The 27,775-nt window shown below is 46.1% G+C and overlaps 1 long non-coding RNA gene across 1 annotated transcript in view; it reads right to left on the bottom strand.

Annotated features, from left to right (window-relative positions):
• The window catches only part of LOC144783018 (uncharacterized), a 621,918-nt gene that overhangs the window by 447,514 nt on the left and 146,629 nt on the right, over nucleotides 1-27,775 (bottom strand). Inside the window, exon 2 of the long non-coding RNA XR_013601364.1 lies at nucleotides 26,562-26,719. This is a non-coding gene — a long non-coding RNA (uncharacterized LOC144783018). The remainder of the gene's footprint in view (nucleotides 1-26,561; nucleotides 26,720-27,775) is intronic.

The raw sequence follows: 27,775 nt of genomic DNA, 5'->3' as shown, positions 1-27,775 counted from the left end.
TTCCAGGGAGCTTGGCCGCACCCACATTAAATCCATCACTGATATTTAAATAGCAAACTGTATTCCAAAGGTGTCTTTTGGTTTTGAAATCTGGGGCTCTAAGGCCTGCAACCCTATTCAGGTTGCTGAAAATACATTCTGTAGGAGGATTATGAGGATCCCTCAAAGTGTATCCTCAGAAATTGTGCATGAGGAACTTGTGGTAGGTTACGTTTTTGACTATATACAAATTTGGCCCTTGCTACTGCGGTTTTCTGTCTTCCTGGGAGTGTATTTAGCATTTAACAGTAAGATTCTAAGAGACTGCCTGTGTTTGGATTATAGTCATTTTATCCCCTCTTTGTATTATATTAAAAACATTCTGAGTAGCCTTGGTATGCCAGAGCTTTTTTCAGACCCAGATCTCATCTCCAAAGCGGATATCCTGGGGGTCAAACAGGTGTTCTCCGCCAATGCTAATGAAAAAAGGACTGAATGTGTGCTAACTAACAGTTCTTATGCTCATTACTCTATGGTGAAATCCTCGAGTAATACAGAACAGTATTTGACACTTGATATGACCGTTCTTCAATGATGACTTCTGACCTACAATCGTCTGAACTTTTTCCTACCGGCTTGTATCTGGTTACCATAAGCCGTTTGAACCTCTGATTTGCAATAGTGAAATGGATGCTGCACTGGACACTTTAGACATTGTTTTATCTGTCCTAAATGTATTAATCTATGATATAAGTTCATACGTCCCCCTTCTCTTGCCAATGATTTTTTTATCAAATATACATGCTTTACTGTATCTTCAATGTTTACCTACTTTTAATGTCTGTTTTAATTTTTCTTGTTTTTTAGCTGGGGTGTTTTACTCTTCCATTTCAAATGTGATTTTTTATAGGTATTATTTGTATTGCGTTTAGGTTGTATTACTGAACTGTTTGTATTTGTGCACTTTTATGATTTGCAGTGTTCAAATCGAATAAAGTGATTACTGTCTGACTGGCTGACTAATTCCCCTAGTAGAACAGTTTCACTAGGTGTGAGGAGGGGATGTACGTCGTTACAACGCATGCTTTTACCACGCATGCCTTTACGACGCAACTTTTACAACGCAAACCATTAAAACGCATAGCGCTTTGGGGTGCTGGATAGTGAATAGTTTAATTTACTATTCCAACTCCAGTCCCCGTGAATAGTAGGGAAGGTGTTGGATAGTAAATTAAATCTATTCCCTATCCTAGAGCGCCCCCCAGCGCAATGCGTTGTAATGGTTTTCGTTGTAATAGTTGCGTCGTAAAGGCACTGCGTGGAAAAAGTTGCATTGTAAAGGATGTTTCCCGTGAGGAGGGCAACTGGAGATGTGTGCCTGTATACTCAAATATATGTGGTGGACATTGGCAGCCGAGCTCAAGGCAAAGCATTACTTTGTGATATACACATGCAGCCCAGTGGAATCCCCACTCATTTTCCAGGAACGCAAAACCCTCCACACACAAACGTGTACAGGGGCATATCATGCATATATTATTTGTTGTAAAGGCCTAGGGTCTAAGTTATGGACGACTGAGCACAACTTTATATAGACAACGAAGGGCATGTCAGAAAAACTCACAAGAAGGATAACATAGAATACTAGAGCCGCGAAGGGGACATTTCCCGAGCACATATCCTGTTAGCAAACTCTCCAGCTCAAATCCCAGCTTCATCAAGTTCCTTCTACTTTGAAAATGTAGATTTCCTTTAACTGCGCAATTGCCAAAATTCTAAAAAATGTAGATGTGGTTTATGTTGTGAAGAAGGGTGATTATCACAGTGGTGACCCATTTCTTCACTGTTAACTCATGACCGTATGAATTACCCTTACCAGATGCTTCTGGAGCTATCCTCATGCACTTCAGGCTGATGTTCCCAAATATCCAGCCTATGACATGTATGTGAGAAGCTTCTACCCACAGCATGCTTGGTCCTATTTTGGCCCTAGACGGTCATGGATGGTGCTGGTTGAATCACTGGAAAAATCTTTCTATTGCAAAATAAGTAGAGGAGGACTTACGCAAAGAATGTACTTATAGGAGGGATTGTCTTACCTCTGTAAATGTGCTTTGGAAGAAACATTCTGGACGTATTGGAGCTGAATGTACCGAAGGTTAGTAATCCTATTTTGCAATAATAATGCCTTCTTTCATAGCAAATTTTGCTTACATGCGCCAACAATATTCTCACACTATCGCCCAGGGGAGATTCTATCTTCGCGAATTGTGCATTATCAGCTCCCTCTTGTCTCACCCTAAATAAAAAAGGTTTGGAGACTGAAGATGCATTGCAATTTATAGAATGTCTGTTCTACAGCGCGTTATGCTTAGGAAATACATGATTATTTAGATCACATGCAACATTGTATCTTCATTTCAATGAAACTGTTGAACGATGAGGTAAACCATGTAACAAATGCAGGGGTGGATAACAATTGTACGGCCATAGAAATGATATGCAAGACAAAAAATGCATGGCATATTTTATAAAGCCAGATTAAATGGTCAGTGGTTTAACGCAAAATAATGGGGCCCCCCTGCAGAATGCGAGGAGTTGCCCCTGGGTCTCACATATCTCGCAGCGCAGTTTTCACCAAGAACACGTTGAAGAGGAAGAGGATAGCCTGGGGACGCAGCAGCTAAGGTACAGCATTTTTATATACTTTTAACTCGTTTTTTAATAGTTTTACCCAATTCTTAATAGGGCGGGTGAGAGGCGGGTATCGAAGCGGAGGTTCACGGAGTTTGTCCTCAACTCCGTGGCGCTCCGCGTAACCCCACTATGCCCAGGGTTAATTATAATAAGGAGGTGGCAGGAGGAAGAACGGCGGCTAAAGACTGCAGGCAAGGAGCAGGGCTAGGGCTGAAGCAGGCAGGATCGTAGGCAGAGCGGACTTCAGGTGCTAACCTGATTAGGAGGAGGACATAGGACTGGCGCGCAAGCGACTGCACAGTGGAGCTGCTGGGGATGAGAGATGACCTAGACCAGAGGTCAGGGGTCTCAATAGCTCTCAGGCTACTACAAAGGTCTATTGACAAGAGTTGAACTGGAAGAAATGCCACCAGCCCAATATCACCAGCAATACCATCACCAATACCACCACCAATACCACCACCACCACCAATATCCCATCACAACCACCAAATCCACCACCAATGCCACTACCACTACCAAAACCACCACCATCAAAACCACCTCCTCAACCACCCCAATACCACCCCAATACTACCACCAATACCACCACCAATACTGTCACCACTAAAACCACCACCACCACCAATACCATCACCACCAACAATACCACCACCAATACCAACACAACCAATACCACCACCACCAATACTACTAATACCACCAACACCAATCCAATACCACCACCACCAATACCACCACCAAAACCAATACCACCACCACCACCAATACCACCACCACCACTAATACCACCACTGATTCCAATACAACCACCACCAATACCACCACCACCAATACCACCATTATCACCAATACCACCACCACCAATACCACCACTAATCATACCACCTCCAATACCATCACCAATACCACCACCACCACCAATATCACCACCAACAATATCATCATCACCACCACCAATACCACCAAAACCACCACTACCACCACCAATACCACCAATACCAACACCACCAATACTACCACCACCAATACCACCACCATCACCAATACCACCACCTATACCACCACCACCACCACCAATACCACCACCACCACCAATAGCACCACCAATACCACTACCACCACCACCAGTACCACCACCCCCACCAATACCCCCACCAATACCACCACCACCAATACCAACACCACCAATACCAACACCACCACAAATACCACCACCAATACCACCACCACCAATGCCATCACCATCAATACCATTACCACCACCACAAAAACTAATACCACCACTAATGCCAATACCACCACCACCAATACCGTCACCATCAATACCACCACCACCAATACCAGAACCACCACCAATACCACCATCACCAATATAAATACAACCACAACCACCACCAATACCACCAATGCCACCACCACCAATCACCAATACCGCCACCTCCAACACCACCACCACCAATACCACCACCACCACCACTACCACCAATACCACCACCACCAATACCACCAACACCAATACCACCACCACCAATACCACCACCACCAATACAAATACCACCACCACCACCACCAATACCAACAATTCAGTGCCTCTCACTCACCAGTAATAGTAGGGGCACTGTACGAGGCCATAGCTGCAGCCAAGACTATCCCTCCCTCCCTCCGTGCCTGCCATAAAGAACAGCCCACCCTGTGCCAGGAGCTGAAGCCATGGTCCTACTAAAGCTGGAGTATTTTTTATTAGGCCAAAGATAGAAATGACATTACACAATGCTACACTGCACACTCAAATCATGGAGAGGGAAGGAAATAGCCCCCCCTCCCACTCTTCCTCCTGAGCTGCAACAGTGTAATCACAGAGCGAATGGTGTTGGAACTCCTTGTTAGTATTTATAGCTTGGATCATATGTAACTCTCACTTCACACTTTGGGGGTCATTAGGATGACGGACAGACTTAGTCCGCTTGCCATCCCATCGTGGGGAAGGGACCACCCGCCATAAGGGCGGGGGTCCCGTGGGGGGTATTAGGATGCACCCGCCACAGTGGCGGGCGCATCATGCATGTTTAACATTGCGGCAGGCGGTGTTTACACCAATACCCGTCGCAATGTTGAAAATGCTTGTTATGCATTTGCATACACAAAGCGGCAGGCACCGCGTGGTGCCTGCCGCATTGTGTATTCAAATGCAGGGGGGTACCACAGGTACCCCTCATGTGCACCCCCCACCTCGACTTCACCATGGGGGCCTGCAACGGGCCCCCAAAGTGAAGACCGCATGCTTTTCCGTGGCGGCAGGCATCTGACAAAGCCCATCCTGATATGGCTGGCGCTGTCTGATAGACACCACCACCATATGCACCCTTCAGTCGTGACCTGGCGCGGCGCAGGGCTCTGTCTCATCACAATGATGAGACAGAGCCTCGCGCCACGCCAGGTCACGACTGACGGCAGCAGTTACAGTGACACAGTGAAACAGTGACCAAGCACATACTAACACAATCATGAGGGTACAGGTATGTCTACGAAGGGCCTGATCTCGGAACACTAACAGGATAAAACTATTGGTGCAGGGTGGAGTGACAAACCCACGCCCTGAAGAAATTGCCATGAGTCATCCGTGGGCAATGAAACATGTTGGTTTTTTATATGAGCAGGCACACAGCACTGAATAAAGGTCCACTAGCTAGTGGGGTCTAGCTCGGTTTTAAGCAGGTTAGATGCATCAAACAGATTTGGTGTATTGAGACTTTTCCTTGGGTCCAATCCTGCGGTACACCATACTTGTTCGGGTGTACAGGCAGGCTTCAACACCCCGCACCTTCATTGTACAGTTCCTTTTCTTTTCTTTTGTGCACTATCACAATTTCTGTTTGGAGTGGTGGATGCTGATGATGAGAACCTAGGTAGCAGGCGAGTACCTTCCTGCTGACCTCCATGGTGTAACTCCTGTGAGGCTCCACCACCCTCTTCACACACTTTTCCTTTCTCCCTTTCTCAGGGTGTCCACGAGGCCCCTCCACATCATTGGATTAAACCCCAGAGAGGTGAAAGTCCCCGGAGCTGCGGGCGGGCCCAGTGGGTCCACCTGCATTCATAATAAAAAGGGCCTCGGGAGGTAGTGGTTCCTGCAGCTTTGAGTAGCCAGAGGAGGGGGGACCATGCACCCCCATATTTATCACATGACTCCAGGACCTGGCAAACCCAGGGGTAGTCTAAAGCAAGCGCAGGAGCCCTAGCTTGCTTTTTATAAAATGGGGCCGCGGATTCTACATGAGCCCCCTCGCGGCCATCGCACGCCAACACAACCTCAGCATAATCTCCTACGCCGACGACACCCAGCTGATCCTCTCCCTGACCAACGACCCCGCCGCCGCCAGAGCCAACCTGCACGAAGGGATGAAAGAGGTAGCCGAGTGGATGACGACCAGCCGCCTGAAACTGAACTCGGACAAGACGGAGGTCCTCATCCTGGGCTCTTCACCCTCCGCCTGGGACGACTCCTGGTGGCCCCCCGCCCTGGGCACCGCACCCAAACCGACAGACCATGCACGCAACCTGGGCTTCATCCTGGACTCCTCCCTCTCCATGACCAGGCAAGTCAACAACGTCTCCTCGGCGTGCTTCAACATCCTACGCATGCTACGGAAGATCTTCTGGTGGATCCCCACCGAGACCAGGAAGACCGTCACCCAGGCCCTCGTCACTAGCCGACTGGACTACGGCAACGCCCTCTACGCCGGTACCACCGCCAAGCTCCAGAAGAGACTCCAGCGGATCCAGAACGCCTCAGCCAGACTCATCCTCGACATCCCACGAACCAGCCACATCTCCGGACATCTGAGAGACCTTCACTGGCTCCCCGTCAACAAAAGAATCACCTTCCGCCTCCTCACCCACGCACACAAAGCCCTACACGACCAAGGCCCAAGCTACCTCAACAGCCGAATCAACTTCTACGCTCCCAAACGCCACCTCCGATCAGCCAACCACGCCCTCACCGCCGTCCCCCGCATCCGAAGAGCGACTACAGGAGGAAGGTCCTTCTCCTACCTGGCCGCCAAGACCTGGAACTCCCTCCCGACCGACCTGCGCCTGACCCAAGACCATCTCTCCTTCAGGAAGAAGCTGAAGACCTGGCTGTTCGAGCAGTAGCGGCACCCCCCCTCCCCCAGCGCCTTGAGACCCTACGGGTATGTAGTGCGCTCTATAAATGTCATTGATTGATTGATTGATTGATTCGTGGATCCACCTACAAATGCGTGGCCATAAAAAACAAAAAATACTTTCTACTCCTGGTGGGGTCAGGGTATTCCTACCCCTCCCCCTTTTCTTTATTTTTTCTTTTTTTCTGGGGCTGGGCTTCAAGCTGAGTCCCAATATGGCTGCCAAAACTTCCTGGTTGAAGTGTTGACAGCCAATAAAATGTAGTAGAATCCATGAGTCTACTGCAACGACTTGCATCCCCAGATATCCATATATTTTAAGTTAGATATCTGAAAAACTACAGATCGGATTTACACCGAATCACAAAAAGCACGCTTTTTGGACCAACATTTAGCTATCTGCCTAATTTGGCGTAATTCCGTTAAGCAGTTCGGACTGTAGTCATGGTAAAATAATGAAAGATCCCCCCAGATTTATCATGGGATAAACATGTTTTGGGCCCCCCTTTTTTCTCGACCCCCGCTTGTCAGATCACCCCGAAACTTTCAACACAGCAGTTGAACCAAAAAGGGGAAGTGTTGCAAACATTTATTACCTACTGGTGGTAATGGTAGTTATGGTTAGGACCATGTTTCTATAGAAATCGCGTTTTTTTGACTTGCCTATATCTTCACAAAACTTTTCAAAAAAGTGTCATAAGGAGTCTTGTGTGCAAGGAAAATTCAGGGTGATATGTAAAGGGGGGCTGAGTAAAAATGGTGTTGAGAAAATATAGTTTCTCATATTAATTCCCATAAGAGCTCTGAACATGACTACAGCCTGTAGAATTAAACCAAATTTGGCATGAAGGTAGATTTTGGTTTGTAGATCACACCTTCAGTTATTTGGTGTAAATCCGTTCAGGAGTTGTTGAGAAATTTAAGGGATAGAAAATAAGGATATCTGGGCAGAGCCTAAGCCCAGATCTCACAGTGAGATCTGATTGGCTATCAGTACTTCAACCAGATAGTGCTGGCAGTCATCTTGGGGCCAATATACATGATAGCACCCCATTGAAATGCATGGTAGTGAATGGCAAGTTTTGAGGGTCACAAAAGGGAGACATCATTTGGCGATGGTACCTTACTAATTTTAGGAATTGTGGTGTGTTCTAATGTGATGTTACCCTGTGAGAAAGCCTTCTCCTGGGAGTACATCAATCTTGGTTTTAGAAAAAGTGATAATTTTCCCACAGAGGTTATAGAAGGTGCTCCAGAAGCTAAAGTGAGAGCATCTTTTATGCAAATTCACTTTATGTTTCTCAGCCATATGAGAATGAAGTCTAACATTCTTAGTAAAACATGTAATTCCAACAGGAGGAGCCTGTCAGTTGATTCCTGTGTGTTCTACTGTAGCCTCCTAGAGTGTTCTAAAGAATAACCTAAGCACTATCAGTCTTACTTATGATGAAAGTATGGCACATCTGAAGTCATCATGATTGAATCAAACTGGTAAAACTTAAAACATTCAATTTAGAAAGAAACACAATGAGGGAGTTTATTTTGTCATAGTAATCATGGCTAGTGATGTAGGAATAAAAATTAGGACAGATTTTAAGTGAGATCTCAAATATATTCCTGCTGTCCTTCACCAGGAGCAGCCTGTCGTTTGATTCCCTTATGGTCTACTGCAGCCTCCCAAAACCACTAGAGCACTAACAGTATTATTTATGACACAAGTATGGCACACCGGAAGTTACTTTTATTGACTCAAACTGGTAAAACTTATGAGAGGTTTCATTTTGTCATGGAAATTATGGTTAGTGCTGTAGAAAGAAAGGAGGTTGGAACATTAATTCCATATGTCCTAATCTTTCCTCTGTTCTTAAACCATACCGACTAGGGGTCGGAATATAATAGTCATTAACCACTAGCCAGGTATTTTTCATAGCATCTCTTCCTTCTCTCCCCACTCCTCTCTCACAGACCAACTTATCTCTCATAGATGAAAGAAAGTGCTCCTGCATAGTTTGTCTGGTCACAGCACGCTCCGTTCCGCAGCGAAATGGGAAGGAAACTATGATGAAGCATGCGACCAAGAGGCAACCCTGGTGGGTGAGGGTTTTACAGAAACTTTGTGTTTTCCCCTGAGCAGGAACTAGAACTTCCCAAAAGTGAGGTTGGGAGCCTTTTTTCTGTGTTATGATCTGTTCTTGGAGAGCGGCCCCAGCCCTTATCCTCTAGCTCCCCCCATTTTTGTTTGAATGAAACATTAGGACATGAAACGCGCACTTTCAACACCAATAGCAGACTGCCAGTTAACTCCCTGCTGATCAGCAGTTTAGTACAGTGTTCTGATGAGCAACTAGAGTGCTAACATTCTGAATTTATGCCAAAAGATGTGGCCCATCTGACCACCATGTTGATGGAATCCAAGTGGAAAACTGAAAGCATTTTCTACTGAGCTAAAAGCATTTCTACTTACAAAATGGGCCAGTGAAATTTTCAATGATCCGTGAATCCCCTTGTTGGTATCCTTCTAGGATTCCTTCAGGAATATCACCAAGTTGGAATCCAACTCTGGGGTCTTGAACTCTGTCCATAATGTCTGGGCAGGGACATTCAGGCAAGAACCTATTGTGGACCTCCTTGTCGGATCCTTTATGGATGAAGCCTTGGACATAATCAGCGACTGGTGTTAGAGGAGTCCAGGCTGACAAACGGGGGTGAATAGCAGCATCTGGGTCAAAGTCCATGGCGGTTGAAGGGGGAGTGAAGAGTAAGAGGAGGTGGAGAGACAGAAGCAGTCTTGTTAGGCATTAGCGTGTTTAAGAGGAGGGTAAGTGGAGTTATTGGTGTCCCGGGGTGAAGATCTGAATCTGGGTAATGAAAGGTGAACGGTATGTGGTTCACGTCCTCAGGAGGCAAGGGTTGAGAGAAATATGGGTGGTCTGAAGTAAAGGAGTGCAAGATACATGTCATAACAGCGATACGGGGCCAGTCTTTGGAAGGAGGGGTGTAACTTGTATGAGGGGGATCAGGTGGAGAGAGAGAAGTGAGGGAGTAGCCTTTCAGGTGGTTGTGAAGGGCTGAAGAACGGCTGCTAAGGCCCTGTTAACTGATTATGTTACCGAGGCATCCAAGGCCTCCACTAAAGTTTCTTCAAAGAGACCCTGCTCTCCAGGAGCCTCAAAATTGTACTCATCAGCAAAATATTGGTGCCTTTCAATAAACTAGAAAGGGTCATTTGAGCAGCTGACCAGAAAGACTGGCGGAAGCAGCTGAAGAGGAGGCAGCCCTGGTCAATGACAAAATAAACAACTAAAGGTGGGTTGCAGGAGGCCCCGTAGGTGAAAAGAAGCCGCTCAAACAAAGCCTGCGTTAGAATCATGTATCTTTCCCACTCAATATGTTTCTGCCGCATGGAGGGGCAGGCTCTCTTCTTGCAAGGCAGCGTGACTCGTACCACCTGGGATCACAAGGGTATCCTCAGAGAGCACGTGGCAGGGCAATCTAGAAAGAGGACCATGGGTCCGAGTGACATGCGTTCCGCTTCCTGCCTCTAGAGCACACACATCGGGTGCTGACAAGCGTCTCTAAGGCAAGAGGTATGCGTGGTAAGCACAGTAGAAAAGCACAATGTCAAATAGCATATGGATGTAAAAGGGTACTTATCTTTCTGACAGAGCAGCTAAGAAAGCGAAATAAAAATAGCGCTCCAAGGTCTTATCGGCATACTCAGAGCTTCATTAGTGTAATACTGATGACATTGTATAAAGAAAATGTTGGGAAATGTAGTTTTTTGTTTCATACATTTAAATTGGCTGCTGTGAAATGTTATTAATAAACAGCAAAGCTAGAGTGAAGAGTAAAGCATAATCCAAAGCCTCTAGTCATGACGTAGAACACTGCAGTAAAATAGGAGATTAGGGAGCTTCATAACAAATAAGTCTCCCAAGATGGCCACCAGAGAGTGAAGAGCCCAAATGTAGCACAAATATCACTCAAATGTAGCCAAAGTATAACCCCATGTCAGACGTGTGCAACACACCCACAAAGATTGGGCTTCTTTATAAAAGTGCCTGAAAGGGTTAGCACATACTAACCATTCAGGAATGGAGGGACAAAATGAAAAAAGTAAAGATATGTTTTTATTTGCCGCCTTCCACACTATCAGAGGGTGCAAATTGAAAATAGTAAATTGAAAGGCTGCTTTGAGTGATGGTGTGCCATTCTTATGCTTAGTTTTTACATTTCCAGACAGTATTGCATCTATCTGATAAGACCAAAACATTATATTTGATCAACTAACTTAATATTCAGGTATGTGAATTACATTTAATTAGGAGAAAACAAATGATTGAAAAGGTATATGTTTATGTGAGAATGTTATGAGAGAGTATCAAATATTTGTAAAAAAATATTGTAACTATATGAGGTAATGTATGAGTATTTTTGTGAGTGGCTTTGTGTGTTTAATCACAGGTGAGTAAGATGCTTTATGAGTGCATAAGAATGTGACAGTTTGTTTGATTTGCAGACTAAGTGTTTGAGAAGCTAGTTCACAATCTGTTGCTTTAAATTAGTATGTTATTCATTTGCTGTTGTACATGGTGTAATTGGTAGTGAAAAACTGTAGAATAAGAGTTAAACTTTGAGTTAGCAAGGTATTAGAAGAAACGGAAATGTTTGCATGTGTATATATGATGTGCTGTTCTCAAAGACTGTTCTTCTTTGGATTGTGGATGTTGTAGTTCTGTTATACTGCTTTGTCAGACATCTACAGAAACACATATACATTCCGTCACTTCCCCAGAAACTACTTGTGCATGCAGCAGATTCAAAGGTGTAGTCACATCTAAATTGCTCTCTTTTCCATAGCACAGGCACTGAGATGTTTGCTTATAGCTACTTACACACATATTTAGAGAGTCATAGAGATATTACTATATTCACAGACCAGCACATTTACTTAAACATCTCATGGCACTGCTACAGGAGTACTCTTACAATTATTCAGATATGCTGACAAGTACAGACACAACCTTCTCAGTCACGTAGAGAAATACTCCTTCAAACATGGATGGTGCTTGGTAGTACAGGTCCTGTTTATGCACTTTCACTTGTAGCTTGATTTGCTATGAAAACTCTGTTTGTCAAGTCTTAAATCCAAGTTTCAGTATGCAACAGTCACATGTGAGGGATCCTGTAGGTGTGCTATAAATCATGCTGGTTTGTTCTTAAACGATGAAAGATGTTCTTTTCAGTTCATAAGTTACTTGTGCACTTCCATGCCCCTATACCAAGTACAACATAAAGTATGTCATCCATAAAGCAACCGACATACATGTTCAGAAAAACATGAAGCCTCTGTTTCAGCTATTGAGACACTTACAGTAAGTGATTAGTAAGTAAGTAATTTAATATTAACCGTATTGTTATTTAACACATGATCAACGCCCCTCCGCACTACCTCCCACCACCCTCACAGCCTCCCATCCCTTGAAGTTAAAAAAACACTGTGCTTGCAAGTACACCTATTGCTGCTTTGTGCCCTTCCTAACCTACAACTGGGGTAATACATTGTAATTGTGCTAACTTTTCCTTAAAATAGATTACAAATGTAAATTCTTCACTATTGTAATTGGGTTTTGCTTCTGTTTTTGCAAGCATTGCCCGAAATCCTGTTAAACGTTCAGTAGTTTAATAAAATCAGTAGGTGGAGTGGAGTCGTTGCCTGAGTAAGATGGTTCTTGTTATGTTATGTTATGTTATGTTATGAAATTTGTATAGCGCGCAGATGCCGCAGCCAAGAGGCGTCCCGGCGCTTTTTGGAGATAGAAGACACAACACAACAATGATGACCTAAACACATAGCTATACAGGGAGAATAAATGGGTTTTTAATTGTTTCCTGAACTGAAACAAATCGTGGATGGAACGAAGTGAAGCAGGCAAAGAGTTCCATAGAGTAGCCGCCATCACCGAGAAAGAGCGTCCACCCATTCTGGCCTTTTTAAAACGAGGAACAATGGCCAGATTAGACCCTGCAGACCGAAGAGCTCTTGCGGGGACATAGTGGAGGATGGTCTGGGTGAGAATGGGGGGGGAGGCCAAGTTGAGGATTTTAAAAGTGAGGCACAAAGCCTTGAACTTAATTCTTTGGCCTACTGGGAGCCAGTGAAGGTCACGGATAGTGCTGCGAGCTGAAACAAATTTAGGGAGGCCGACCAGCATCCTAGCCGCCGAATTTTGTACCCGCTGAAGACGGGCAAGCTCAGCTTGATTAGCACCCAGAAACAGGGAACTGGCGTAGTCCAATCTGGTCAACACCAGAGCTTGGACTATGATCTGCCTGGTGTCCGCGTCCAAAAATTTAAAAATAGGCCGTAGGCTTTGTAGAGCGCCGAAGCAGGTTCCTGCAACACGTTTAATGTGGGGAATAAAAGACAATTGATTGTCAAGCCAAACGCCCAAATTTCTGACTTCGGTTACAGGAGTAGGAACAGGACCCAATTCAGAAGGCCACCATTGGTCTCCCCAGAGCTCACTGTCTCTACCGAAGAGAATGACCTCCGTCTTGGTGGCATTGAGTTGTAAGCGATTGTTCGCCATCCAGCCGGCGACAGCTTTGAGGGCTGCCTGAAAGGTGGGGGCGTTCATGTTGGAATCGCCATTGAGTGACACCGCCAGTTGTGTGTCATCGGCGTATGACACTATTGTAAGCCCAGAACTGGCAGCTACCTGCGCCAGCGGTGCAACATACAAGTTAAAAAGGGTGGGGCTGAGGGCCGAGCCCTGAGGAACTCCCTGCAGAATGGGGCGAGGGGCAGAAATGTAGGGAGGAGTAGAAACTTTAAAGGTTCGACCCGTAAGAAATGATCGAAACCATTCAAGCGCCTGTTCTCCAACTCCTGCCTCCGCGAGGCGATGTAAAAGGATGCCTTTACATGAGATCTCACATTCCGTCTGGGCAAATGCAGTGAAGCAGCAGGGTCGGTCTGTCTCTTTCAAATTAGTTTGAGCCTCACTCTGCCACAACTCCCACACACTGCCACTGGACAGATCGTACATCCCAGGGAAAGCCAAACTTTACTTGTGAGACGCACTCTCAGCTCAAGTCAGAAGGAAAATCTTTTTCATGCGGCTTATTGCCCTCAAGATTTTGGACTTCAATCAAACATGGGCTCGAAAAGACAGCGCGGTCTCCTGTCGGCTCTGCAATTATCGCGTAGAATCTTGGTTACATTTTCTATGTTGTTGCGCCAAATTGGGCAATGATCGCTATCAACTGTTACGCCCAATTCCAAGGGTCAAGGGCACGAGGTCCTGCATGGAATCTATGGATTGGTGCTTCTCTTGGGAGTTGGCAGGAGTCATTTTTTATATATGAGCACTCAGTCCCCATTTGTTGTCCTCTTCGGGCTTGCCAAGCAGGACTCATCCTGATGGGTCAGAGCTGGTTGGTTGTTTTTTTCGTACCCTAGTTGTTGTTGTGTTGGCGTTGCTGCCCTTTATAATGGCCCAGTGGCCTCGGTTTTAAGGTTCATAATGAACCCGCTGTAGGGCCCTGCTAGTTCCTTTGTGGTCAAGTTAACAATATGGTGGCCCCTTCATTAAATTATATCCTTGGCCTACTTGAGCTGAGGGGGCACCAACAGAATCTGTTCCTGATCAGTACCGACCCTGGATTCTGTCATCTGTAACTGGGCATCAAGTGCAATTCTGATTTGATGGATACATTTCCCTGCGCTGGCAAGTAGGCAGGGGTTTGTTTCTGAGAAGCACCAATCCATAGATTCCATGCAGGACCTCGTGCCCTTGACCCTTGGAATTGGGCGTAACAGTTGATAGCGATCATTGCCCAATTTGGCGCAACAACATAGAAAATGTAACCAAGATTCTACGCGATAATTGCAGAGCCGACAGGAGACCGCGCTGTCTTTTCGAGCCCATGTTTGATTGAAGTCCAAAATCTTGAGGGCAATAAGCCGCATGAAAAAGATTTTCCTTCTGACTTGAGCTGAGAGTGCGTCTCACAAGTAAAGTTTGGCTTTCCCTGGGATGTACGATCTGTCCAGTGGCAGTGTGTGGGAGTTGTGGCAGAGTGAGGCTCAAACTAATTTGAAAGAGACAGACCGACCCTGCTGCTTCACTGCATTTGCCCAGACGGAATGTGAGATCTCATGTAAAGGCATTCTTTCTGTTGCTATTTCAGGGTTCCTTTTGCTTGGCCCAACTTGATGTGCCATGGGGATTCCGCTTCCCTGAAGTTATTTTTCAAATAATGTTTAAGGGATGTGAAGGGAGCTTTAAGCACCCTGATGTAATATTTTATTAGGTTCCCATGCAGTGCCAGGTCCAGTCTGTTGAGTCCTAATTCCAGCCTTAGTCTGGTATTCCTTACTTGTCTGGGCACCTGTAGCACTATCTTATATTCTTTTGTCTGGGCAGAAGTTATAAGTTTCTCTAAAGCTCCTGGGAAGGCTAGGTGGCCATAATTGATTGCTAGAATTAATTTTGCCCTGAGTACTGTCAGCATAGGCTCTGCTTTTGGACTTGACAGGCTCTGACTGAGGCCTCTAAGTGAGAGGATAATTCTGTTGATTTTTAGGTTTAGCTATTTTATATGTTTGGCTGCTGTGGCCCTCTCAGGATGCCAGACCCCCAGGTAATTGTAGGATGATGCTAGGCTAGTTCATTGGTCACCCAATATCCAGGTTGCTTGCTTTTTGTGAGGGTATTTGGCAAATACAATTATCTTTGTATTGTTCTTGTTTACAAGCAGGCTGCTTTCCTTCATGTACACTACTAGGCTCTGTAGAACTCTCTGGAGCCCCACCCTGATGTGGTCCATAACCACTGTATCATCCGCCTACTGTAGGGTTGTGAGACACACCTTACCGAGTCTCAATGGCACTAGGCTGTCGTCTTTCAGGGCAAGCCCCAGGTCTGCCGTATACAGGTTGAATAGAAGTGGAGCCAGGACACAGCTCTGCTTAAGCCCGCTGTTGGTTTCAACTCTCGATGTTACAGTTGTGTGGCTTAATTTGACCTGTACCCATTTCCCTTCGTAGAGGGCTATAATCACTTTTAAAAGTATCGCTGAGATCAGCCAGGATTAGAGTTTCGCCCAAAGTCTTCATCGATAGACTCTATCAATGGCCGTAGTGTAGTCTATGAAACAGCAAAACAGGAGCAGGTTCTACACCTTAACCGCCTGCTTGAAGTGATGGGACAATGCCATGATGTTGTCCATTGTGAAACTGCTTTCCTTGAAGCCTGTCTGATGGGGCAGGAGGATTCTTTTGTTATCCACCCAGTCCTCTAAATCCCTCAGTAATAGTCATGCGTAGGCCTTGGCTTCAATGTCGAGCAGGGCTATTAGCCTATAGTTAGCAGCGTTTGAGTGGTCTCCTTTCTTGTTTATTGGAAACACGATTGAGCCTTTCCAGGACTGTGGTATTTTTGCTGTGGTGAACAAGTGATTATAAAGTGGAGTGAGGACTGGTGCAATTAATGCTTGGGCAAACTTAAACACTTGCGCGGCAATGCCTTTTGACCCCATAGCCCCTTCATTTCTTGTTACCCTGATGGACCTAGCGATCTCCCCTACTGTGAAGCGGTCAGTTTGGCTGTATGCTGTGACTGCGTCCCGCATGCTCTTAGGTTGGGGTACTGTATCTTAGGCTGCTCTTGGTGGTGAAGGGGCCCCCCTCGTGCAGTTCACTCGTATACAGTCCCTTCACATACAGTTCCCACTCATTTCCTGTGGCACTGTTCTCTTTGGGCAGGCTTCGGGGGCTCAGACTGTTGATTTTCTCCAAAACCCAGAGTTGTCCCTTTCTTTATTAGTTAGAACACTTTGATTCAATTATTTTCCATATGCTTTCTCTTCAACTCCCATACTTTCTTCCTGTATGTTGTTCGCAGGGCCAATATCATAATCGCCTGCAACGAGGAATCTCTTTTCTTTCTTGCCTTGATTGCCTTCCTAAGAGCATGTTTTCAATGTTTCAGGCACTTCGGTGCTCCTGGCTCCTGAGGTGGTTCTTTTAGAATGAGGCTCTTGTTTATTTGATGGGTATTTCCCAAGTTCTTCTGTAGGTCCAGTATCAACATTTCCCAGTACCTTGTAATGTTTGTTGTGGGCCTTAACTGAAGGTCTTCCTCCATCACTGCTACATACTCCAACAGTCTATCTCTGAGGTTGACAGTCCATTTTAATCTTTTGAGGTCTTTCTGTCGCTCTTCGCCCATGGTTCCACCAATTATTTCCTGGACATCCGCTGGTTCCACGGCCAGGGATTGCCTTTTTCCGGGCTTCATCTTCTCCAATCTCCTGCATATCGACTCAAGATCTTCTGAGGATTGCGGGATCATTGTTCTCAGCTGTAGGGGAGATTGGCTTTGCTTTCACCGCCGTGGCCGTCACCTACCCAGCCGGACATCTGGCATAGTCTTGCCTCGCCTCTGCTGCATGCCTTCCTCTTACCCTGTCTTCTTGATGTTGCCCTGATGAGGGGTTTCTTTTTTCCGTGGTGGCTGTTGGGGAATTGGCGGGGTCGCTCTCCACCGGCCATCACCTGCCTTTCCGGATCGAAGATGAGGTTGCCGGTCATTCTGCTGCAATGGAACAAGAACCAATGCGTGTGCAGAGGAGAAAGCCACAAAGCACTGCTGCCCTGCACCACAGAGCTTGCTTTCTTTCTTCCCTAGTTGCTCGTCCTCCTAACCGGCTGTTGCCTCTTCACTTCCTGGGACTGCTGTCTAGACACCCGCGCTCTCTTCTCCAGAAGTAGTTTACCTGGGATAGAGTAGCGATTTTCGACCTTGCCTCCATCCAGTTCCAAGTTGCTGCCTTCCCCATTCAGCTCTGCTTTTGGGGTGGGTTTTTTTTGGTAGTTTTTTTTGCATTCACACAGCCCCACCATCTTGTCTTTGTAACTCTTAGGGTCCGAGTCCTTGGTGACTCCATCTTTCTGTTTTGGTGGGCACCGGACTGTTCCATGCCACTAGCCAGCACCCTCTGTCTCTGGTTTGGTCTTTGCTCCTCTTGCTCGGCTTCACCACGCTCTTCGTGTTTCAGCTTGGTGGGACACCCCGTCCACTTCCAACTCTCTGCCCCACCCAGTAATGAAGTACAGCACCGGTTTGTTTGTAGATCCCTGGATCCTCTCCGGTGTTGTTCAACTTGTCTTCTGACTTTTGGTATCCACAGAAGTTCTCTTCTCCATTGCTGGTCATCCTGACTTGCTATGTACTCTTAACCTTTTACTTTCACCCCTCTACCATCCTTGCTCCTAGGACTTGTTTCCAAATATTTTCGTATGTTCTAGTAACAGATGTATTTTTGTAATAATGTCTTTCTCCATGCTATGTTTTTATTCTAGGAAATTATGTGACTATGTAACAATATTCTGTTTTAACCACTCCTTATGTAAAGCACTCTAATACCTCTGGGTCTAGCCAGCGCTATATAAAACTCTTCAAATAAATAAAATAAATGGCACGGAATGGCCTATGGTCACGTTCCCCTCTATCATCCACTGCAAAGTCACTCAGCTTCTGGGCCTGTCTCTCATTGATTAGGATATAGTAGATATATTACTAAAGGTCAGATTAGGGGTCTATGAGGGGTAGCTGACTTTTTTAATTCCATGGGTAAATTGCAGCTTAAAGTTTTTAAGGTAAGAGATACGCTGCCCCATCTTATTTCTGGTGCTGAGTGCATTTGGAATGTGGTCCAGTCCTCTCGTATTAAAGTCTCTGGCGATGATTACATTGTAGTGTTCAAATTTAAAAAGTACTTCTTCAAAAATGCAGTTGTAGGTTTCCATGGCGGATTGCGTTTGGCACTTTGTTGGGTAAATATAGCAGTTAATTAGCAGCAGGCAATAAGGCTGTTGCCTCCTGCTGAATCCCTCAATTGTCATGGCTTCGAAATCAGGTGTTTTCACTTTTATAACTGTGGTTTTAAGTTTGCGAGCATGACTTAGGAAGATGGATAAGCCGCCTGACAGGCGTCCAAAGATATTCCTTTTAGTTGCTGGTATATACTGCTCATAAATGCCACACATTGGGGTTGTTGTCTTTGCCCAGGTTACCTGGAAGCACAATATGTCCCCCTTTGCAAGGTAGTCCTCCGTAGCCTTGTCCCTAAAGATGTTACTTAACCCTACAATGTTCCATGAGATAAGGGTTAGTTTTTGTTGTTGAACACTGATTGGGGAAACATCCTTTACAACTAAACTTTTACAACGCAGTGCTTTTACAACGCAGGTTTTACAACGAAAACCATTACAACGCATTGCACTGGGGGGCGCTCTAGGATAGGGAATAGTTTTAATTTACTATCCAACACCTTCCCTACTATCCACGGGGACTGGAGTTGGAATAGTAAATTAAACTAATCACTATCCAGCACCCCAACGCGCTATGCGTTGTAACAGCATGCGTTGTAAAAAATGCGTTGTAACAGCATGCGTGGTAAAAGCATGCAATGTAATGTCATACATCCACTGATTGTCGTTGTTCTTCCTCTACTGTCGTCGCTGTGTCTTTGGTTAGGGATACAGTTGTCAGGGGTCCTTCATTGGGGCTCCTGCTGGTTCGTCAGCACTCTGCGCTGAGTGTCATTGTGGGAGATGCAGATTTTTATTGGAGTTCTTGGTTGTTCGTATTTGTCTCTCCCTCCTGAACTCTTGTTGATTGCTCCTTTAAGGATTGATAAAAAACCCCCACCTGTCGGGATAATAATATGTGGGTATTTAGGCAGTGTAAGTGCATGGACTTTCATGCCCCATTTTGCTAGTAGTTGCGCTTTGCCAAACACTGCCTGTTGACACTGCTATTGGCTGAAGCCAACTAAGGTGGAATCACTGTGGGTGTCGCTATCTACCCTTCTGAACTTTACCCACTCTAGGTTTTCTGATGCTATCTGTGCTAGGGTGCTGATGTGTCCCAATCGTAGGAGCCTTTAGCTGTATACATAGGGGTCAGCACCACCTCGTGGATTGCAGGATAGCTCTTGAGCTTGGAAGTGATTTGTGGTTGTCTGTCCTCCCCCAGGGTGAGGCTATGAGGGTCCTGAGTTAGTAAGTGGTTGTTAGGTACTCTTACCTGTAATCTGCCTGCTTCCCCACTTAGCGAACTGGCCCAGCTTTCCTTTTCCTGCTGCTAGAACTGATGGAGTGTGGTGTGCTCCGCCTTACTGTATAAAAGCTCCAATTTCAGTGGGACGGATACCCTGGTTTTTGTGCAGGCGGCCTCCTTTAGTGGGGGTGGCCCTGCTGCCTCTTCTTGTATCTTTATTGTTATTGGCCCTATTGTTTGTGAGCCCTCCCGATACATACTCTTTCGCGTCTGCCTGGTTTGCCTCAGTGTTTTCTTCCCTTATCGCCTGAGTCGTGTTTTGCTGTTTGAAGTTGAAGATAGGAAAAAGTGGTCTTGAGTTACATAATTTTTCAGAGCTGCCAGTATTCTGCATTAATGGCAATATTGATTTTCTTTTGATTTTTGATTTCTTCAGTTGTTTTTTCAGCTTTTTTTTGTCCCTCCTTGACAAAGGGGCTTCCGTCCCTGCCACTACTCCTGCTGCCTTTTCTGTGGGCAACTCAGGTGCTGCTTCTTCTTGTAGGGCGGCAATTTGTATGCTGATCGATAATTCCTCTAATACCTTGCTACCTTGGGTGACTGCAGTGTTCGTGCTACTGTGCACTACTTGAGGTTTCTTGGTTTCTGGGCTGTTTGCAAGATGGTGAATTCCAGTGTTGACTGGTTGTGCCTTCTTCCCAGGCGCTGGCTTGGAGTGGTTTGTAGTTGTGTTAGCGACTCCCCCTTAGCTAGCACCAGCATGTCCTTTAATACTTCTGGTAACTCAGACCACTTTTCTACAATGTCAGCACAGGAACACCTACGGGCTAAGGAGGCCTGGTGATTATCAAATATAGCCTCCAGCTTTGCCAGCTTGTCGTCCTGGTTTGCAAGGTGCTGGGCGATTGATTGCAGTAGGTCAATTTGAACCTCCATGTTTGTTGACTGCCAGATCAGAGCCCTAGCAGTTGTATCTTGTGCTTCTCTTACTGCTTTCAAATTTAGATCTTCTTGATGTACATCGTGCTGGACATTCTTGGTCCAGTGGGCTCCATCCCTCAGTGTGGAGATTCTTCATTTCTGAATTCTTTCTGAGAATTTTTGGAGTTGAATCCAAGGTTCTTTTAATTGTCAGTTCAAGTTTTCGTAGGAAGGAGGCAGTAAGGTCATCTATTCCTGAGGAACTTACCTGCTGGTTTTTCCTGGGTGTCAAAGTTAGAGCTGGTCTTGGGGTGGCTGTCATTGGAGGATTGACAACCTGGTCCTCCATGTTATTTTCAATCCACTGGTGTATTTCGGCTTTGATCCATTGGGGGCCTTTAGTCTTGACTCAGCACTCAACCGACGCACACCACGACCGAACCACCGCCCCCCACAACCACCCTCCGCGCCTGGGCCCCGATCAGCACCGAAGACACCGTCCACACAATGAACTCCATTCACTCCGGATCTCCGACAGATCCCTGCCCTCACCACGTCTTCAACAAGGCCGACGCTGTCATCGCACCCCACCTTCGGGACATCATCAACACCTCCTTCGACACCGCGACCTTCCCGGAGAGCTGGAAGCACGCCAAACTCAGCGCCCTACTTAAGAAGCCATCAGCCGACCCCACCGACCTCAAGAACTACCGCCCCATCTCGCTGCTCCCATTCCCGGCAAAAGTCATCGAGAAGACCGTCAACAAGCAACTGGCCGCCTTCCTCGAGACGAACGGCTCCCTCGACCCCTCGCAGTCTGGCTTCCGGGCCAACCACAGCACCGAGACCGCCCTGATCGCAGCTACCGATGACATCCGAGCCCTGCTCGACAACGAAGAAACAGCGGCCCTCCTCCTCCTGGACCTATCCGCGGCCTTCGACACTGTCTGCCACCGTACCCTAGTACAGCGCCTCAGCAACGTCGGAATCCAGGAGAAGGCACTGGAGTGGATCATCTCCTTCCTCGCCGGTAGGACACAGAGAGTCCGCCTCCCCCCGTTCAGATCAGAAGCCACCGAAGTCACCTGCGGCGTCCCTCAAGGCTCCTCACTCAGCCCAACACTCTTCAATGTCTACATGAGCCCCCTCGCAACCATCGCACGCCAGCACAACCTCAACATCATCTCCTACGCCGACGACACCCAGCTGATCCTCTCCCTCACCAACGACCCCACCACCGCCAGAGCCAACCTTCCCGAAGGGATGACAGACGTTGCCAAGTGGATGATGAACAGCTGCCTGAAACTGAACTCGGACAAGACGGAAGTCCTCATCCTGGGATCTTCTCCCTCCGCCTGGGACGACTCCTGGTGGCCCCCCGCCCTGGGCAGCGCACCCAAACCCACAGACCACGCACGCAACCTGGGCTTCATCCTGGACTCCTCCCTCTCCATGACCAGACAAGTCAACGCCGTCTCCTCGTCATGCTTCAACATCCTGCGCATGCTACGTAAGATCTTCCGATGGATCCCCACCGAGACCAGGAAGACGGTCACCCAGGCCCTCGTCACCAGCCGTCTGGACTACGGCAACTCCCTCTACGCCGGAACCACCGCCAAACTCCAGAAGAGACTCCAGCGGATCCAGAACACCTCAGCACGACTCATCCTGGACATCCCCCGCCGCAGCCACATCTCCGGGCACCTGAGAGACCTGCACTGGCTCCCGGTCAACAAGAGAATCACCTTCCGGCTCCTCACCCACGCACACAAAGCCCTACACAACCAAGGCCCAGGATACCTCAACAGCCGCCTCAACTTCTACGCTCCCAAACGCCAGCTTCGATCGACCAACCACGCCCTCGCCGCCGACCCCCGCATCCGAAGAGCCACCACAGGAGGAAGGTCCTTCTCCCACCTGGCCGCCAAGACGTGGAACTCCCTCCCGATCCACCTCCGCCTGACACAGGACCACCTCGCCTTCAGGAAGCAGCTCAAGACCTGGCTGTTCGAGCAGTTGCAGACCCCCCCCCAGCGCCTTGAGACCCTCCGGGTGAGTAGTGCGCTATACAAATGCTGTGATTGATTGATTGATTGATTGATTGATTGACTGTTGACTTTGGAGGGTTCTCTGAGTTCACTTTATTTTGTGCAGTGACAGTCTCTTGGGCTCCCACACTAAGATGGCATCCGCAATGGTCTGTGTTAACCCCTGGGGATCCTTGTGATTTAAGTCCAGTCTTTTCCATGCCTTTCTCTCCTCCGTGGAGTTATCCAGAGTAATTATAGAGTAGCCTGGAGCTTTAAAAGAAATGTGTTATGAGCCCTTAATGAGGAGTGTTTGCTTTGGGCTGCTCCCAGTTTTGTAGGAGGGCTGTGCTTCTTATTACCCTTTTTTGTGCTGACCCTGCAAATTCATCCTCCTCCAAGTCTATACCCTTGCAACTTGCCTGCTTCTTTTTAAGTGTCATGTTCATACGACATCATGGGGAAAGTTCAATCTGGTGCCCTTCTCCCTCCTGCTTGACTCCTGGTTGACTCGTGCCTTCACCTTTGAACAGAGGATGTGGACCTCTGGCTGGCATTTGCTGACGGGTGCCCAAGTCATACTCCATGCCACCCCCCTGAGGTTCCAACTGAGTGGGGCACACCGGGTCTGCTAGCAGGCTGCACCGGACCTAGGTGGGCCACCTCCATGAGTCGCCTGGGGCTCACCCTCTGGGGTATCTCCTAATGCTCCTGCATTCGATATACTACTGGATGTCCTGGGCTAGAGACAAATGGCAGGGGCTAGTGATTACTGGGGCTATTGGTGTTTGATATTTAATTGAGATTGCTGGCCACATCGTCCTGCTGCGGAGAGTCACTAATTATGAGTGCCTGGCTACGTGCAAGTGCCCCGTTTTAGAGTCATCGCTCTTCTCTGTCCCTGGGTACACTGCAGCATTGCAAGGTGGCAGGTGGCAGGGGGAGACACGAAAGATGGAGGGAGGGGGCTAATGCCCAGCAGCAACCATAGCGCCGTCCTGAAGTTTCTTCCTGCAGTGGGGGTGGAGTTTCCCCAGGCCACCACCAACGGAGATGTGATGGCAGCTGGAGCGGCAGCGGCGGAGGAGACTCGCACTTGTGGCCACACACCTGTATCCCTAACTCTGTGACCGTGTATTCAGGACAGGTCAGTTCGGTGCGGGGTAGCCTGAGGTGAGTAACGACCTGTCCGCTACTTACACAGACCCTCCGTAAATCCAGCCTACTACAGAAGCATGTATAGATTCAGTCACTCACCAGAAACTATTAATACATGCAGCAGACTCAAAGATAATTGCAGTCACACCAACATAGCTCTGTATTGCCTAACACAGACACTGAGTATTCTGCAGCCACTTACATACATATTTTAGAAAGCCATACAGGTTTGATAGCAGATAGTTACATAACAGCGCATTTACTTAAACATTTCATGGCACTGATAAAGGTGTACTCTACACTCTCTCAGATATGTAGGGAAGTACTGACACAATCTTGTAACCCATGCAGATAAATTGTATTCCAAAATGGGTGAAGGCTACTTCACTCGACATGTTATAGGTGTTTCTGAGGGCACAAACACAGTTCTAAGATATGCTGTAAGTATGCCGTAAAAGATGGTGTTTTGTGCTTAGGAGACTGACAGATGTCCCTTTGAGTTGAAAACGTTATTTGAGCACTTATATGCTCCTACGCGAAGTACTAGACAGAGTATACGCCCCTAAAGCAATTGATATACATGTTCACAAAAGCATAGACCCTCTCTGCAACCTAATCAGACAGCTACAAAAGCACATATACATTGAGTCACTTGCCAGAAACTCTGCATGCAGCAGACTCAAAGGTAGTTGCACTGACACCTACATAGTTCTTTATTTCCTAAAACAGGTACTGAACTATTTATACAGTCACGTACATACACATTTAGACAGCCATAGAGGTATTATAGGAGGCAGCTACACACCAGCACATTTAGTTAAACATGTCATGGCACTGATAAAGGTGTACTTCTACACTCTCTCAGATATGTAGGGAAGTACTGACACAATCTTCTAAACCATGCAGAGAAATAGTATTCCAAAATGGGTGAAGGCTAATTCACTCGACATGTTATAGGTGTTTCTGAGGGCCCAAACACAGTTCTAAGATATGCTGTAAGTATGCCGTAAAAGATGCTGTTTTGTGCTTAAGAGACTGACAGATGTCCCTGTAAGTTGAAAACGCTATTTGAGCACTTCTAGGCTCCTACGCGAAGTACTAGACAGAGTATGCACCCCTAAAGCAATTGATATACATGTTCCCAAAAGCATAGACCCTCTCTGCAGCCTAATCAGACAGCTACAGAAACACATATACATTCAGTCACTCACCAGAAACTCTGCATGCAGCAGACTCAAAGGTAGTTGCACTGACACCTACATAGTTCTTTATTGCCTAAAACAAGTACTGAACTATTTATACAGTCACTTACATACACATTTAGATAGCCATAGATTTATTATAGGAGGCAGCTGCACAGCATCACATTTACTTAAACATCTCATGGCTCTTATAGAGGTGTACTACTACTCTCTCTGAGATATATAGGCAAATACTGATACTACCTTCTCAACCATGCAGAGAAGTAGACTGTGAGCGTCACTTGGCATGTTATAAGTCTTTCTCAAGTGTCAAATCACTCAAAAACTCATGCACCCAGTCACTGACCCACCCAAACACTCATGTACCCACACAGAAACACAGACACACACACACACAGTCACACACCTATTGAGACACTCACATACTCAGTCACACACCCACTGAAACACTCTTGCATTGTCTCATCCCCCACTCATTTTCAAACGTTACAGGTAGAAAATAGAATTTAAAAAACCTTGGAGATTCACTGAAAAAAACTAAGGTTACAAGGATGTTATAGTTATGAAATAGAATTTAAAAAACCTAAAAAACTTACTGGTAAAACCAAAAGTTACAGAGACATCAACGTTATGAAAAAGAATTGTTAAGATACCTTAAAAATTCACTGACAAAAGGCAAAGTTACCCAGAAGTTATATTTAGGCTTATATTTTCTCATACAAAACCAGATAAATTGAGCAGTTATAGTTACTTGATCTAACTATAACTTACACCCCTGCAATGCACTGCTGATGACCTCACATATTAACATCACTCATGAAATGGTCACTGATGGCTTCACTGACATGATTGTTACCTCATCATGTTACTCACTCTTACAGAGGTAGTGTATCAGGGATATTGCTTAACTTGCGATCTTCTCTGTGGCTTTACGTAGCCATAGTCCCAATCTCACCAATGTGCAGTATGCAAAGGTGGATAAACTTGATTCATCAAAAGGGGGTGGGGAAGCAAAGATCATTCTTTGGAATGCATGAATAGTTCAAAATGTTATAGTTTGAGGTTTAGGATTATGAAAAGAGGAAAAGGCTAAGTTATTTTAAAAGTACAATGCTATTCCTGGCAAAATGTTTTTGTAGAGAGTACCACCAATCATTTATTGTTATCTTCTTTCTTAAGCATCCAAGGGCAAAATGGCACCTGAGCTAGCTGCCAAAAGCACCGCTGCGGATGTGATGGGTGTGTCTACCAACATCACCACGGCACATTTTTCTGATGCCGCCTGTAATTCTTTTTTATTCCCAACTACTGAAATTATGCCTTGTGTATACTTACTAGTTTTTTTTTCAACTGCGATTGGATGTTGTTTATTATTCCTGCATTTCTATGTTTCCTGTTTCTGCTGCTGAGGTTTTCCTGTCGATACCTTTCTTCTGCTTTCTTTTTTCATAAGCATTCCCTTGTCTCTCCTTTACGTGTCTTGTTGTGTAGAACTAAGACGGGAAGAGATGTTTGGTAACATAAAGAGGATTGCACAGCCAGGCACAAGTACTGTAGTCAAGAAACATGTTTTATTTAATCAAACAGTCAAAAAGTACTGGGGGAGAGATAGAGTGATCATCATGGTCATGGATCCCAATGTGGTCTTTAATTAGCAGTTTCCATGACAGTACGGAATGACAGAAATTAGATATTACAAACAATATCATATTTCCTTTGCATTCCTTTCTACTCCTTATCCATTCATTGCCTGACCTTTGCCCATCCCTTATTCTTCCTTGATTACGTAAAAAAGGATTTTGGTGTGAGATTACATGTGTGCCCCAACAAGCTCAAGACTGGTTTACCTTGCCTACACCACTAGGCAGAGGCTGTATGTCCTGAATCACAGCAAATTTACTCTGTACATATGGGTGATGTACCTGATGAACACTTATCTGCATAAGCAAGGTGAACTTGTCATGTACCAGGTGGGTGCCCCACGTAATTTCACATCAGGTACATCACCCATATGTACAGAGTAATTTGGCTGTGATTCAGGACATACAGCCTACATCTAATTGTGTACGGAAGGTAAACCAGTCTTGAGCCTGGTAGGGGACACATGTAATATCACAACAGGGGCCCCATTCACAATGATAGACCAAATGTGGCGGCGATTTTCACCTTGACCACACGATCACTGTAAGGCATGGCCTTAGTTCCCTGTAATATCCTTGGGCATTGCACACAATTGCTGTGTCAGTTTTCCCCACTTGTCCCTTCCCTTTATTTTGATAAAGTGTCACAATGAACTGCAGCATGGGGCAAATGAAATAAAGTCAATGTGTATTACTGAGTTTAGCCCTATTTTCTGCTAAAGTCATTATAAGAAAATTACATGTATTGTTTGTTAATTTATGTCTTTCAGGTCAGTCCGAACAACAAGGTAGAATCTTACTTTGTTTGACACAATGTGACTGATTCAACACACTTGAGTGAATCAGTGATACAAATACTGTAGGTTGATTTCTTCTGGTCCTGACGAATTGCCAACAGACTCCTTATGG

The sequence above is a fragment of the Lissotriton helveticus genome, chromosome 9 (genome assembly GCF_964261635.1).
Source record: "Lissotriton helveticus chromosome 9, aLisHel1.1, whole genome shotgun sequence".
NCBI lineage: Eukaryota > Metazoa > Chordata > Amphibia > Caudata > Salamandridae > Lissotriton > Lissotriton helveticus.
This window is presented reverse-complemented; position numbering and strand designations above follow the sequence as displayed.